At 48.0% G+C, this 15046-nt stretch overlaps 1 protein-coding gene across 1 annotated transcript in view; it reads right to left on the reverse strand.

The window, feature by feature from the left end:
• The window catches only part of Kazn (kazrin, periplakin interacting protein), a 990282-nt gene that overhangs the window by 935872 nt on the left and 39364 nt on the right, over positions 1–15046 (reverse strand). The gene's annotated exons all lie outside the window — the stretch shown is intronic.

Here is a 15046-nt window from a genome sequence, read left to right on the forward strand (position 1 = left end):
ACCACACCCACAGGGACTGCTCAGCTATGCCTACCGCTCTGCCCTCCCAACCTAAACCTCATTCTAGGCCCGGCTAAGAGAGACTAAGGGTTAGGGAGATCACTGGTAAGCTTTGTGTAAGCACATTAAATCAATCTCTCTCTCTCTCTCTCTCTCTCTCTCTCTCTCTCTCTCTCTCTCTGTGTGTGTGTGTGTGTGTGTGTGTGTGTGTGTGTGTGTTTCACTATATGTGCTTGTAGAACTGGCTTGATGTATCTGCCAGGGACCAAGCTCTAACCCTGACACGTGACCACCAGAAGGGACAAGCCCCAAATGTAAGGAAGGAGTGGAAGAGAAACCAATGAGGAACCAGAGCCGGGTGGCACAGAAAAGCTTTGGGGTCTGGGGAGCCCCTAACAGTGAAAAACAGTGAAGTTAATAGGTGGGGATAGAGTTAAAGTTTGGACAACAGACACCAAAAGAGGCCGAGTTACTGTGTATCAGGACCCACCGTGCAAACTCCAAAGACCGGAGTCCCCCAGGGCTTCTTACAATCCAGTAAGCCTGCCCACCCCATCCCACTCTGAGGTCGGGAATACCAGGGGTCACGTGCCACAAATGTAAACCATCTCTCCCGATGGTCCTGTTTTCTTTATCATGAACCTGGAAGATATCCCAAGAATGGAGCTGCCATCCCCGGGGTTCCCTAAAGGAGGATAGCTTTAGCAGCCTTTGTTGAACTGCCTTCAGGATGCACACTTCCCCAGGGGCAGGAGCCACCACTTAGCTACTTAAACCCAGGCTCTCAAACTAACCATCTTCTCCACAAGAAATCACAGCAAGAAATGACCACCTTGGGGATAATAGGGCTGGGGGTGGGGTGGGGAGGAATCTCCAGGAGACCTACAGTTGGAGGAGAGAAGAGAAAAGGAGAGGAGAGGAACCTCTGGCCTCCTGGTTTCCATAGTTTCCATTCTGGCCTTAGGGAACCAGTGATACACAGAGCCCTAACCGGGACAGACGGACAGGCTCCTCCGTTTTCCTACCCCTTGGAAGCTTCAGGAAGAAAGTGCTATGATGCAACATCATAAGGTGGTCAAGAGAAAAGCAGCTGCAACCTGGGCAGGTGTGGAGAGCGCGCACATCTGGGCTTAGCGTATAAACGCCTGTCTGACAAAGCCCCCTCTCTGGTCTTAGAAAAACTGGTCCTGAGATCTGAATTCACACCCTATTCCCCGGCCGGTTTCGGAAGCAGACCTTCACAGATGCCATCCCTATACCCAAAATGAATTTAACCACTCTGGAGTCTACAGAATAACCGGTCGGGAAATAAATCACAATCCTGGTTCAGGTGTCCGGGTGGGGAGGGGGAGGCTCGGAAGTGAACTTGACTATGAAACTGTGCTGCTCCAAAGCCCCTCCATTTGCCTTCAGGCCACACTGTCTCCGTGACTACATAACTTGATGCTAGCGATTTCCAAGGGTGGCTCCCTTCATCTTCCCAAGGTACCACTGGGTTGGAGGACGATCTTCTGAAGCCCCGCTGGAGTTTTTCAGCCTAGTCTTTCCAGTTCTGAAGGCCTGCTGGGAACCTGGTCCTGAGAGCACGGCAGGGGCCGTCTTTATCAGATCAACTGTGCCACTTTCAAGAGCCTATCAGCTTTAGACTTGTTGGTGAATGACAGCCCCTCCCTCATGAAAGGAGTGGGCGGGGAGAGTCATTGGACCCGCCCTCTGAGTTTCCAACCACTCCTACCAGCCATTTGCATGCATTTCTACCTTTGGGGCGGGGCCTGGAAGGGCTAGGGTACACAGACTAGGAAAAGCTGAAAGGGCAGAGCTCCATCTTTGCAGCCTTGAGGGAGCTTCCATCCACACTGGCCACGAGCCTTCCACTGAGGCTACTTTACAGTCACTGACCCTCCTGCTTGTAACCCTTCATCCATGCTCTATAAATGGCCCTAATAAACTCATTGATTCCCAGGATAAACTTAGGTATAGCAACACTTCGGTTGTTCTGGGGATCTTATGAGATGGGGGGCGGGGGGGGGGGTAGACATTGCTTACCTATCCCCAGGAGAAAAATTCTAAGAAAGACTCATTCCCTGAAGGATGGCAAGAATGGGACCTAGCTGAGTAGACACAGCAAGACATCTAAATACACGCCGTAGAACCGAGTGGTTTACAATCGGTTTTGAAAGCAAAGCATTGTGGTATGTGTCAGGAGTCTCGACTTCTCAGAAGACTTAGTCATGAAGATCCCTCTCTTGAGTCCAGTAGGACACCAGACTGGAGAACATATGGAAGAGAGCCTGTCTCTTTGCAATTAAAAGGGAAGAAGATAAAGATGACGTAGGTGGGCCGTAAATTCCAGCCCAGTGCTGACCGTTAAGACTGTAATGTAAGCTACATCTGTGACTTTATATTTTCTTGTATTTCTTAAAATGCAGAGAGGTGCAATTAACTTTAATAGCCGTCGATGCAATATAACTGAAACTAATCATGCTAGCACATTACTAATATAGAACAGCATTAGTGTCATACTTTTATATTTACTTTTTCATTCTAATTCTTTAAAAACCCAGCGTGTGGCTTTTTACACCCACAGCAAGCACATCAGATGAGCCACAGGCCAAGAATCAGATGGCCACATGCGGAGACAGGCTGCTGCGGGGGACATCTGAGGTTGGCAGCGGCCCCTCCTGGCTGCAGATTCCGGTTCCTTTCCTTGCCTGTGTTGCCATGGAGAGGCCACACCGGCTCCTGTACCCTGGTTTCCTCCCCAGTGGATCATACACTTAAGCCAGGTCAGTGAGCTTGGCTTCCCATGCCGGTCGGTCAGTCGTGCGGTACGCCCCCTGCAGAGCAGGTCTGAAAAGCTTCTGTTGTTGCCCAAGGGCATGGAAGACAGATAGAACCAGGCCAGAGGAAGACCAGAGAAGGGACTGAGGTCCACCCCAGCCCGTGGCATTCCTGTCTCCTTTTTTCATTCCTGTTACCTTTTCCTCCCTAGTCCCAAGCATCTTCCTACTTCAAGAGCAACTCGGGTACCACCAGAGAAAGGGAGCAAGGGGAGAGAGCACAGATGTGGCCGCTCAGCTAAATCAGGGCGTTCTTTCTACTGTCCTCTACCTCCCCCTGCTGGATTCCAGGCTCAATAACCACCGTTAATCAGGAAAGAACAGCTTTGCAGGCGTGAGGTTGGGAAGCCTGAGAAATAAAGACTATTGCATGGCTCCTAAGACCCCAGTCAATGCAGAGTGGACACAGAGAATCGAAAAGACACACGAAAATGATGCCATTCCGGTCCTAGAGCTCCAGACAGCGCGGTGCTGTGCTTTGGCCTATGGGTGGGGTAACAAAGGCCTAGCTTCTGTTCTAGAGGCTTACACAGGGTGCATCCCACATCGCTAGTCCTCTGTCACTGAGCCCCAACATTGTGCAGAGCATGGTCTCAGGAGGAAGATGCCTTCAGGGAGCATGGCTAGAGCAATGCCCAGAGTGTCGCATCTTCAATGGTGCAAGATAGTGAGGGCCCCACTGGTACCCCTAAAGGCTCAGCATGTCAGTCCTTCCGAAGCAGCAACCATCAAACTGGCCATTATAGTGAAAACCTCCAGCTGGTGAGCACCAAACGTGTTGGGAGCACGGAGATTCACACTTCCATTCTGTCTAGCCTCCATCGATCCCAGAAGGTTCATGTCCCAAACTGCCCAGGGATGACTTTGTCAGAACCACTATTTTTTCTTCTACCTGTGGGTCCCCTCTGCTCAGCCCTCACCCCCACAGTCTACGTTGCTTCACTAGCCACAGGGTGGCAGCCCCAGAATCTCACTGAGTTGAAAATATTCTTAGTCACAAGATGTACTGGCTGTGCATAACCCACCAAACACTGTAACTTAGCCCAGCTCACCTTCAACACGCTCAGAACTCTGCGGGGCACACGGGTGAGCAAGATGTGTGTGTGCGCGCCAGAGAGTTCATGTGTGTAGATGTTCATGCACATGTGTGCACACGCATATAGGGGCCAGAGGTCAGCTTTAGTTATTGTTCTTAAGGCACCAATCCATCTCGTTTTAGGGAGTTTTATTATGATTTATTTTTATTATTTACTTGAGTGCATATATGTACCATATGTGTGAGGCTTCCAGATCTTCTAGAACTGAGGTTGCGGGCAGTTGTGAGCTGCCGTGTGGATGCTAGAATTGAACCCTGGTCCTCTGGAAGACCAGTCACTGAACCATCTCTCTAGTACCTTGTATTATTCTTTCAATATCCATTTCATTCATTTCTTCCATAATCTTTATTATTTCTTTCTATCTACTGAGCCGAGGCTTATCTTGTTCTGGTTTATCTAGGACCTTGAGATAAATTGTTAAGTTTATTTGGAATCTGGCTTTTTAGACGTTCATTTATGTATATGTGTGTGCGTAGGCACGTATGCACCCATGTACACTCTCATGCTCACATGCCATGCTGCACATGTAGAGATCCAAGGACAACCTGCAAGAGTCAGTCAGTTCTCTGCCTCCACCATGTGGGTCCTAAAACTTGAACCCGAGCCCTCAAGGCTTGGCTGCAAGTGCCTTTACCCTCTGAGCCATCTTGCTGGCCCGAACATTCCTTAATTTTTTTTTAACATATATAGCTCATAGCTATACTTTCCCTTTTGGGGACTCCCGCTGCCGTAAATTAACCATTCTGATAAGTCGTTTTCACTTTAGCTCAGGAAGTCTTTCCTGATTTTTCCAACGACCCTATTGATCATTCAGTCATGTGCTGTTTAGCGTCCGTGTATCAGTAATTTCTGTTACTACCGATGTCCGTTTGTTTCATTACACTCTGATAAAATTGAGTTTTGAGGGCCCGGGAGTTCATTTCGGTTGGTTGGTTTCGCTTGGGCTTTTCAGAGGTTGTTTTTGACCAAGGCTTGCTCCATTCAATGTTCTGTGGCCAACTGTGTGTTCCACAGCTACAGGGTAAAATATTCTCTAGGTGACTTGTAAATACATCGGATCTATGGTGCGATTTCACTGAAAGAATTTTTGGCCTGAATTATCTGTTTGAGTTGAAGTCCTACACTGTGACATCCAGACATATCTGTCCCTTTACTTCCAACAGCACCTTTTCGTGAGATTGATTCCGTCAGTGTTTGCTACATACGTATTTACAATGTTGACAATTGGTTTTCTCAATCTTCTCAATGGGTTTTCTCTTTATCAACAAGCAGTGGCTTTGATTATCCCTAATTCTTTATCCGTTTATTTATTTTTAGATTGTGCTAAAGGCAGGTTTATTGGGAAGCTGGTCTCACATGGCTGACTTCACTGGCTCCAAGAACCAAGGCCAGGGAAGTCGCCATGGGGAACGGGGGCCGGGGAATGGTGAGGTAGCAGAGGGAGAGTGAAAGAGAGAAGAGGAGTAGAGGGAGAGAGCCCAAAATATCTGGATTCTATGGTGAGGAGCCTCGGGGTTGGGGCATCTCTAATTTTGTGTGCAGTTTACATCATCCGGTCTGAGGGAAGCACCTCCTGGTTGTTTGTAACGTGGCATCTTGACTTTACCCACTCACTTCGGTCTAGGTGTGTCTTTGCCTGTGAGGTGTGTTCTCTCACAGAGGATGAATACTTGGCCTTGTCTTGCTCTTTGCTTTGGGTCTATTTACACAGCCCACAACTCTGTATCATTATGTCATTCGTGGAGAGGGTTCCTGCGATTGTGTTGGCCATTTTTCGGGATTGGTTTGAACGCTCTTTGTTCTAATCTATTCATACTAGACCCCATGTCCACGGTCTTGGATATAATTTAGTGTTTCCTAATTCTCACTTATCCATTGATTCTTCCCATGCAACCTATTCTTGCCTATGTTGCCCTGGCTGAGATAACCGGCGATCACAGACTGCTTTATTTAGCACTTGCCTGACAAGGTCTTTATTTTCTTATCAATCCTTAAAGATCGCTGCATATAAGAATCTCGGTTGGCAACTATTGACTTCCAAGGCTTAAAATATATCACTGCATGGATTTCTAGCTTTTAAGGCTTCCCGGTGTTACTCTGATGAGTTTCCCTTCCATCTTTTAACGGCCTTGGTTCTGCAGTCTTGGCATTGTATGTTTGCGTCGTAGAGTTCTTTTCTGTCTGTGTCTGTCTGGGGTCCTAATAGTTAATATGCTTGCCTGTCTGTTTCTTCCCTAGGCTTGAGAACTTTTCTGCTATAATTCAATGAACAAGGTTTCCATGCACTCAGTTTTCGTCTTAACTCCTGCTACTGACTTCTTGGATCGTGTTCTGAGTGTATGTGAGCCTCCCACTTCAGTCTCCTGAGTAACACAGTAACGCACTTGTACACAATTGCATCCGGCCTAACCAAAATAGCTTTTAATTTATTTGGCTATAGCTTATTAATTATATAATGGGTAGCAGTTTATGGATGATCTAGTTTTGCCTTGGGGATCATGCAATCTAAGCAAATGCTCTCCTATCGAGTCGCACGCTATCCTACTATTAAGTCGCCTCCTCAGCCCTTGCGTGATAACTTAAAATTAATTTAAAGGTTACTGAAGAGTGAAAGACCCTCATGCCTATTGTTTGAGCACATGTAAAATTGTACCAAGCTCTGGAGTCAATTAGCTTATTCAACTATTATATTAGGAAACGACTATTCTCATCCCACTTTACTGATAAGAAAGAGACGACTCCAACAGGTTAACCAATCAGTTCAAGGGTGCCCAGGTGGCATGCGGCAGGACTGGGATTAGAACCCGGTTGTCTGATTCCAAAGCCCATGAGGATGTATTCTGTCTCATCTGCCACACTCACAGAGTCAGAGCAGAAACCTTTAAGTCCAGAAGTGGGGGGAGGGGAGGAGAGAGAGAAGAGAAAATGAAGGGGAGATGAGATGCTTCACGCAGGAAAATCTCCGAAGCGTGGATAGAATTTTAAGAGAGACGAGAGGAGATAAGCAGCTGGCATTTACTTAGAAAATGCTATAATTGCTGGCACAATGGACTCGGCCGTCAGGAGCGAGAGGCACTGCCGTCAACAGAGCACCCAGCACAAAAGGCCCAGTGCGCTGAAGATGCGACTGACCCGGCTGGGAGAGATGTGATCTGATTGGAGACATCATTCCTGTTCGGAGTGACCAAGAACTCCAACAGCAATGTCCCTGAGAAACTCCATCCTCAAAAACACTTCTCCAGGGCCTGCTACCCTGCCTGCTACCCTGCCCAAACCAAGCAGAATGCCCTAGAGAATAAAGGAGACAGAAGCTAAGAACTCGTACTTCTCCTTAGCCCCCTTCTTCCCTCCCTCACTTCAGCTTCCAGACTGGTTTTAAAGCAAGTTGATTCTCTCCAGAATAGCCCAAATCTATTTCAGACAGTCGACATGTTCCTCCTAGATTTGGATAGCCCTGTCTGTCTAACCCACCAATTCCCCCTTCTGATGACCATCAATTATTTTTAGATCTCTCTCTCTCTCTGTCTCTCTGTCTCTGTCTCTGTCTCTGTCTCTGTCTGTCTCTCTCTCTCTCTCTCTGTGTGTGTGTGTGTGTATGTGTGTGTTGCACACATGTGGAGGGGTCAAAGGATAATTTGTGGGAGTCAGTTCTCCCCTCCCCTTCTACATCGTGAGTCCCACAGATTAAACTCTGTCATCAGGCCTGGCAATGAGAAGTTTTATACACTGAGCCACCTCACTGACCCTAAAGACCTTTGAGGATGTTTTTCTTCATATTGTTGAGCCAGAGGTCTTGCTATGTAGCCAAAGCTAAACTCAAACTCGTGGTATGTTAAATGCCAGGCCCAACATTTAAGGAATCTTCAAAACGGCTTTGCAGACCCTATCAGACCCCTGCTTCCTTTAACCCCGTGGTTCTCAACTTTCCTAACACTGAGACCCTTTAATACATTTCCTCCTGTTATGGTGGCCCCCACCATACATTTATCTAGCTGCTCCTTCATAACGGTAATTTTGCTACTGTTACGAATCATAATATAAATATCTGATATATGCAGGATGTCTGATATGCAACTCCCAAAGGGGTCATAACCCATAGATCGAGAATGGCTGCTTTACTACCTGGGGATGAGATGGGAACATGTCTCCACAGGTGAAAGTGCTTGTGTGCAAGCTTGAGGACCCGGGTTGAATCCTCTGCACACACATGGTAGGAGAAAACCATGCATGCATGCTATTACATGTCTGTCTGTGTATGCATACATGCACACACACTCACGCACACACATGCATGCACTAAACAAATAAATGTAATTTAAAAATTGTTTCAAACAAAAATGCAGTTCAAGTTGCTCACACACGGTGTCCCAGTCAGTCCCGTCAAGGCATGCCTCTGAGGCCCCCAGAATGGCTGCTTCCTCTGATTCTTGCCCTCATTGTGTGTTTCTCCTGAACGCACTCCTTTAGTCCTACCTGCCTCCTTCTCACTGTCCCCCAAATGCTCCAAGGTCTTTGCACTTGCTATTCCCATTACCCAGAATGCTCTTCCCAAAAACCCATATGGTTTCCTTTTCTGCAACCCTAAGGTCCTCTTCCAAGTATAGGGCACAGCAGGACAGAGGGACGACATATCTCCTTTGTGTTGATCACTCTGACATAGAAATTTTTATTGCAAGTTTAGGTCAAGTTATCATCAGGGTTGTTGAGAAGGAGTCAGGAGAGGGAGTCCTAACTTACACCACTGAAGGTATAAACTAGTGTTTCTTGGGTTTTGTCAGGCCTGGGGGGAGCTAGCAACAAAGGCCTCTCACACGCTCCCAGCTGTGGCCAACACCTGCAAGTCCATGTGAAGACACGGCCTTCCAAGGGTACTCAAGAGCTCAAAAAGACCCAGGGCAGGCGGCCCTGAGAGAAGTTCAGCTGGCTTAGAAACGGTCTGGGCTACTATTGGTCAGTGAGGCATCTACATGATTGGGCTATGAACACAAGAGGGCAGCGTAACTGCACGGAGTGATTTGAAGAAACTGGTTAAGGGTCTGGGAGGATGCACCTCAGAAGAGCCTGGGAACTGACTCCAGCGTTACCAGGAAATAGCGATAGACACAAGTGCAAACACGCATGCACACACACATGCACACACACATGCATGCACACACGAGCACACACACAGGCACACACACGCATGCACACACACGCACGCACACATGCACGCACACATGCACGCACACAGGCGCATGCACACACACGCATGCACACACACGCACATATGCACGCACACACGGGCACACACACATGTGCACACACGCATGCACACACAGCACGCATGCACACATGCACGCACACACACATATGCATGCACACACACACCCAGCACGCACGCACGCACGCACACACACATAACATGTAGGGTTTACATCGGGTCACCCGGACTAAAACCCTGCTCCACCTACCTGTGTAACTCCGAGCAAAGCTCTCTGCCTCAGTCTTCCCCTCTGCTCTCCTTGAAGAGAGTTCACGGGAACCAACTAACTTCAGTCTGGGGTATGGGGCAGAGGAAAAGTGCTTAGCCCACATGTGATGCCCGGGTTAATACCTCAGAATCCTGCCTACCCACTACCAACAACAAAGGAACTCTGAAGAATTTTCAGTGAGGTTTAAATGTGCGTGAACTCGTGTGTATAGGCCATTCACATGAACACTCAGACCCCAGCTGATGGCGCTGTAACGGAAGGTTCTGGAGCCTTAATGAAGTGTGTCCCTAGGGCCTGGACCCACTTCCTGCCTGCCCTCTGCTTCCTGGCTATAGGTGCGGAGTGACCAGTTACCTCACATTCCTGCCACCATGCCTTCGCACCATGACATCATCCCCTCTAGCTGTAGCCAAAAGAGTCCCTTCCCTGCTTAAACTGATTTTTGTCAGGTATTTGATCCCAGTTTTGAAGAAAAAACAAAAACTAACAGATGCACGCAGTGTGTCATCATGCACGCTGGCATCCTGGTGGCTTCATTCGTCTCCGTTTATTTTTATTCTGTTTGGCGTGTCTGGGTGCTTTGCCTGCACACATGGCTGTGCACTGCATGAGCGCAGTGCTCAGGAACCCAGGGGAGGGCGTCAGACCTGGAGGTACAGATGGTTGTGGGCTGTCATGTAGATGGTGGGAATTGAACCCAGGTCCTCTGGAAGGTCAGCTAGTGCTCTTAACCACTGAGCCATCTCTCCAGCTGCGTATGTGAGAGGTGAGAGTCAAGATTAACCATCATGTGTAAGAAAGAAACCCAGCAGGGTGCCATCAGCTTGGGAATGGTATGCATTGACCCCCTGTGCTCCACGGTGTCTACATCTGATAGACAAAGGCTGACTAGATGAGGTGATCCCCTCAGGGGAGCTGGAGGAATTGAAAGTGATCAGTGCCTACCAGGAGCAAAGGAGTTAAGGGCTGATGAGGTCAGAAAGGTACAGGAAGTGGTGCTGTAGAAAAGGACAGCATGTGCAAAGGTCCTGAGGCATGTGAAGGTTCCGCCATGTTTAGTGCCACCAGTGGGACCAACCTAATTCATTCTGACATGCCTGCCCTATAAGGACTCACTGTAAGGGAACACTGTCTGGACTGTGCTGGGAACTGAGGATAGACACTGTAGGATGATGGCATTATGCATCAAGGCTGGTCCAGGAAAAGGCGAAGCCTATCATTGGATGAGAAGGAAGGGGGTGGGGGGAGTCTAGGAAGGAGAGAGGAGGAGGGGGATGCAAAAAATCAACATGGAGACAATAGAGCAGGATGATCCAGATCCGGGTGGACTGAGTCAACTTTATCTTGCCTAGCTAGGTGGTTCCTATCTTTATTAATTGGCGGTGAAGTTATTCTGTGGATGTATTGTGGATTGAAGATTTAACTATAAATCTGATTGTTGGGTTACAGTTTGATTTTACTGGGTAGTTGGGAGTTTATACTTTAACTACCAGGGGACGGTTGCTGAGAGTGTGGGCAGAGTCTGTGGCACAAAGCTGTCATAGGTCAGCCACTGCTGGACTTCTAGAACCATGATTTTGCTGGATAGCTGGAACCAGAGAGTCCAAGGCAGCAGAGAGCCGCCAGGAAAGATACTAATCTGAGATAAATTAGCGCTAATTCCAGTGGCCTGCTGGAGCCGGAACTAGCCAGAGAGCGTGACCACCAGGGTTCCTTTTTTTTTTTTAACCATAACAAGACACACCTTGCTGGTTGCCATCCTGCCGTCTGCCAGCACCCGTAGTGCTGCTCTTAGTGCATTCGGGATGCTGTCACCAAACTGCCATAGACTGGGTGTACCAGGGTAAAGATGGGGTCACCAGCTGGCATGCTATGCCCCAGCTCAGGGGGTGAGTTGAATGTGGAGAGGGGCCGTGGTGTGTGAGCAGGTTTCATATTGAGAACCTCCAGGGGACTCAGCTGCACTTGCCTCTCTCGCTTCTGCTGAGCAGCGGGAGACAGCTTCTCCAAGAGATGCCTCTAGAAACATCCACAGATCCCGCAGCGGCAGCCCCACACCCAGGAGATAAACTACTGGCAAATACTCTGTGGTAGTCAGTTAGCCACTACTGTAACAAATACCTGAGATAAGTCAGCTTAAGAAGAAGAAAGGTTTATTTTTGAGTCACGGGCTTCAGTCTGAGACCCACTAGCTGGGTTGCTTTGGGCCTGTGGCATCGAGGTGGGGGCACATGGAGAGAGCTGGTTCAACACTCTGAGGCCATATTGTGTCCCACCCACAATGCAAGCCGATCATGAGCCATGCATCCAAACTGTCCTCTGGCATAGACTGTGTGTGATAAATAGAGAGGCAAAGAGAAGGGAGGGAGCGAGGGAGGGAGGGAAAGAACGAGAGGTCGATTGGGGGACTTCAGGCAAAGGAGGGGGAGTCTCACAGTCCAGACTGACCCTGTATGAAGCAACACCTATACTTCAGGCAGAAGCTCCAAGGAAAGAGCTGACTCCCAGGGAAAGGAAGGCACAAAAGCAAACAGTGACGAGCTGGAAAGAGGCATGGCACCCTCCGTAGGCTCCTGTGGCTTACTGGTACACATAGACAGACAGACAGACAGACATGCATATGAGATAGATAGATAGATAGATAGATAGATAGATAGATAGATAGATAGATAGATGTAAATCCTCAAGAGAAAACTACCGTCATCTAGCACGGAGAGCCAGCCAGCATCTCACAGCCAGAAAACCCAGGAAGGCGGTAAATGTTTAAACAGAGAGGAGATGAGCTGTGTAGGCAAAATATGAGCCCAGGGAGCTCTCAGTATGTACTTCAGGGGCCCAACAGATATAAAACCTAAACAGGAAAGGGATGACAGAAAGAAGGTACCAGAGAAAAGCCAAGAGAGAACTGAGAGAAGCCCCACAAGTTCTGATGGCTGACACATCCTGTACAATGACTATACTTACAAGTCGCACACGTGTAGTTTCACATTCTTCGTGTGTTCATATGTGTGTGGATGCATGTGCTTGTATGTTCATGCACCTGTGCGTTGAGGCCAAAGGTCAACCTTGGCTGTCATTCCTCAGACACTGTCCTGAGGCCAAAGGTCAACCTTGCCTGTCATTCCTCAGACACTGTCCACGTTGAGAGTTCTAAGTCAGCATCTCTCACTGAAGCTGGCATTTGCCAAGCAGGCTGGACTGGCTGGGCAGCAAGCCCTGGGAATCCACCTGTCTCTACATCTCCAGCTCTGGGAATACAAATCACCATGCCTGGATGTTTTACATTGGTTCTGAGTGGAACTCAAGTCTTCATGCTGGCACAGCAAGCATTTTACCAGCCGAGCCATCCCCTGAGTCCCAGTTTTGCGTTTTTCTGACAGCTGCTTACATGATAAAGAGACAGAAAGGGTTTGTTTCAATAATGTATTTTAATAAGACATTTACCAAATATTTCGATTTCAACACATGATCAATCAAATCAAAACACGGAGATGTCTTCTATTTCTTTGAGACCTTAGAAACATGGTGTGCAGCTGGGATTGGTGACACAGGACTATGAAACTGGGTACTCAGGAGGTCTGTAAATCCAAAGCTTTCATCTGCTACACAGGAAGTTCAAGGCTGGCCTGGGCTAATTAGTGAGACCCTGCTCGAGGCAAAAGGTAAAACATGGGCTGGAATGTAGCTAAGTGGCAGTGTCCGCTTAACACGTTTGAAGCCCTAGGCTCCAACGTAGGACAGATACAAGCCGGCCCAGGACACAATTCTTCAATAAATTCCTGAAGGCAAGGCTGGAGAGATGGCTCGGCAGTTAAAAGGCACTTGTTGCTCTCACAGAGGACCCAGTTCCCAGCACCCAAAATAGGTGGCTCCCAACCACTTATAGCTCTGGGTCCAGGGAATCTGATGCCCTCTTCTGGACTTCACAGGCACTGCCCTCACATACACATACTTTCAACAATTTAATTCATGAAAACCGACACACATTTCCAAATACAATAGCTCACTTTCAAGGCAGAATCAAAGTTTTAGAAACTCCAAGAAGAGAAGAAGAAAGGTTCCCAGCATGGAAACAAGAATCAAATTAAGATCAGACTTAGTGACGCAGGACTTAAGTGACTCTGTTCAACCATCTTGTCATCTTGAGGTAAGCATTGAATTTGGACATGAGCTCAATCTGCTCATCCTGGGGACCTTTCAAAATCTGCACAAGAGTGTCTCTGGTTTACAGCTAATGCATAAGGCTAAGGAGAACTATGAAAGCGTTTGAATGCAAGGTCAATATTTTACTTAAAACATTGCAAATTGGGCTGGAGAGATGGCTCAGTGGTTAAGAGCACCAACTGCTCTCCCAGAGGTCCTGAGTTCAATTCCCAGCAACCACATGGTGGCTCACAACTATCTGTTACAGGATGTGTCTGAAGACAGTGACAGTGTACTCACATACATACAATAAATAAATCTTTAAAAAAATTGCAAATTAGGGGGATGGGAAGATAGCTCAGTGAGTAAAGTTTGTCATACAAGCATGAAGACATATGTTTGACCCCCAGAAACCAAGTAAAAATCTGGTTATGCTAGCACACGCCTGTAATGCCACCCCTGGGGAGGCAGATAGCAATCAGCCTAACTTGCCTGGTAAATTCCAACCAGAGAGCCTGATTCAGAAAGCAAAGTGAGCGGCTCCTGAGAAACAACCGCTGAGCTTGACCTCTGGCTCCCACATGCATATCCACACAAATGCACACACAAACTCATGCATGCATGCATGCATGAATACATACATATATACATTCATACATATGCACACAGACATAGGTGCACAAGCATAGACAAGTGCATTGCACACATACATACATACCTACACACACAGATACACAGACGCAGACATGTGCACATGCATACAACGTGCACGCACACATATCCATACACACCTATATACATACACAAACATAATCACACATACAGACAGTGAGAAGCACTAAGGAGTTGGTGATTCCGTCTGTGTGGTTGTTTTATTTTGTTTTGCTTTTGTAGCTCAGTCACATGGTTTTGAGTGTGACTTTGTGGATGACAACACGATGTCATAATGTCAAAAGGTCGGAGATATTGCAGTCTCCCTGGCCTCTAGAAGTGGCTGTGACCTCCACGTCCAGCACATGTGGAGTGAGAGAAGAGGTGACCTCTTCCCAAGAGAAAGGTGGTGGACTGCAGTCTTAAGAGCCAACTGCCTGTGGTATTCTGGAAGCTTCTCTCTGCTCTCCCACCACCGCCACCATCAGCCTGTTCTATGGTCCCAGCTGAGTCCCCTCAGCCCAGGAGGCTCACTACTCCTGAGGTGGTCTCCTGTGTTCATCACTGTGCAGTTGTGGCTTTGGATGCCTTTCCATTGGGTTCAAACTGGGTCTCTGGGTCTCGGGATCAAAGAACAGCGTGAGCAGGCTGAAAACTCGCAGCTAACTTCAGTTCTATGCCCTCGTTTCAGAAACGAGGCAGCGGGGTTCCAAAGGAAAAGGCAAGCCACACAGGTTACACTCACAGCCGTAACACAGCACACAGCACTGGTGCTCCAGGCCTTGCACCACGCACAGGCTCGCGGGCACACACGCAGGAGCGCACACATACACACACACACACA

Source organism: Rattus norvegicus, chromosome 5 (assembly GCF_036323735.1).
Source record: "Rattus norvegicus strain BN/NHsdMcwi chromosome 5, GRCr8, whole genome shotgun sequence".
In the NCBI taxonomy this organism is placed as follows: domain Eukaryota; kingdom Metazoa; phylum Chordata; class Mammalia; order Rodentia; family Muridae; genus Rattus; species Rattus norvegicus.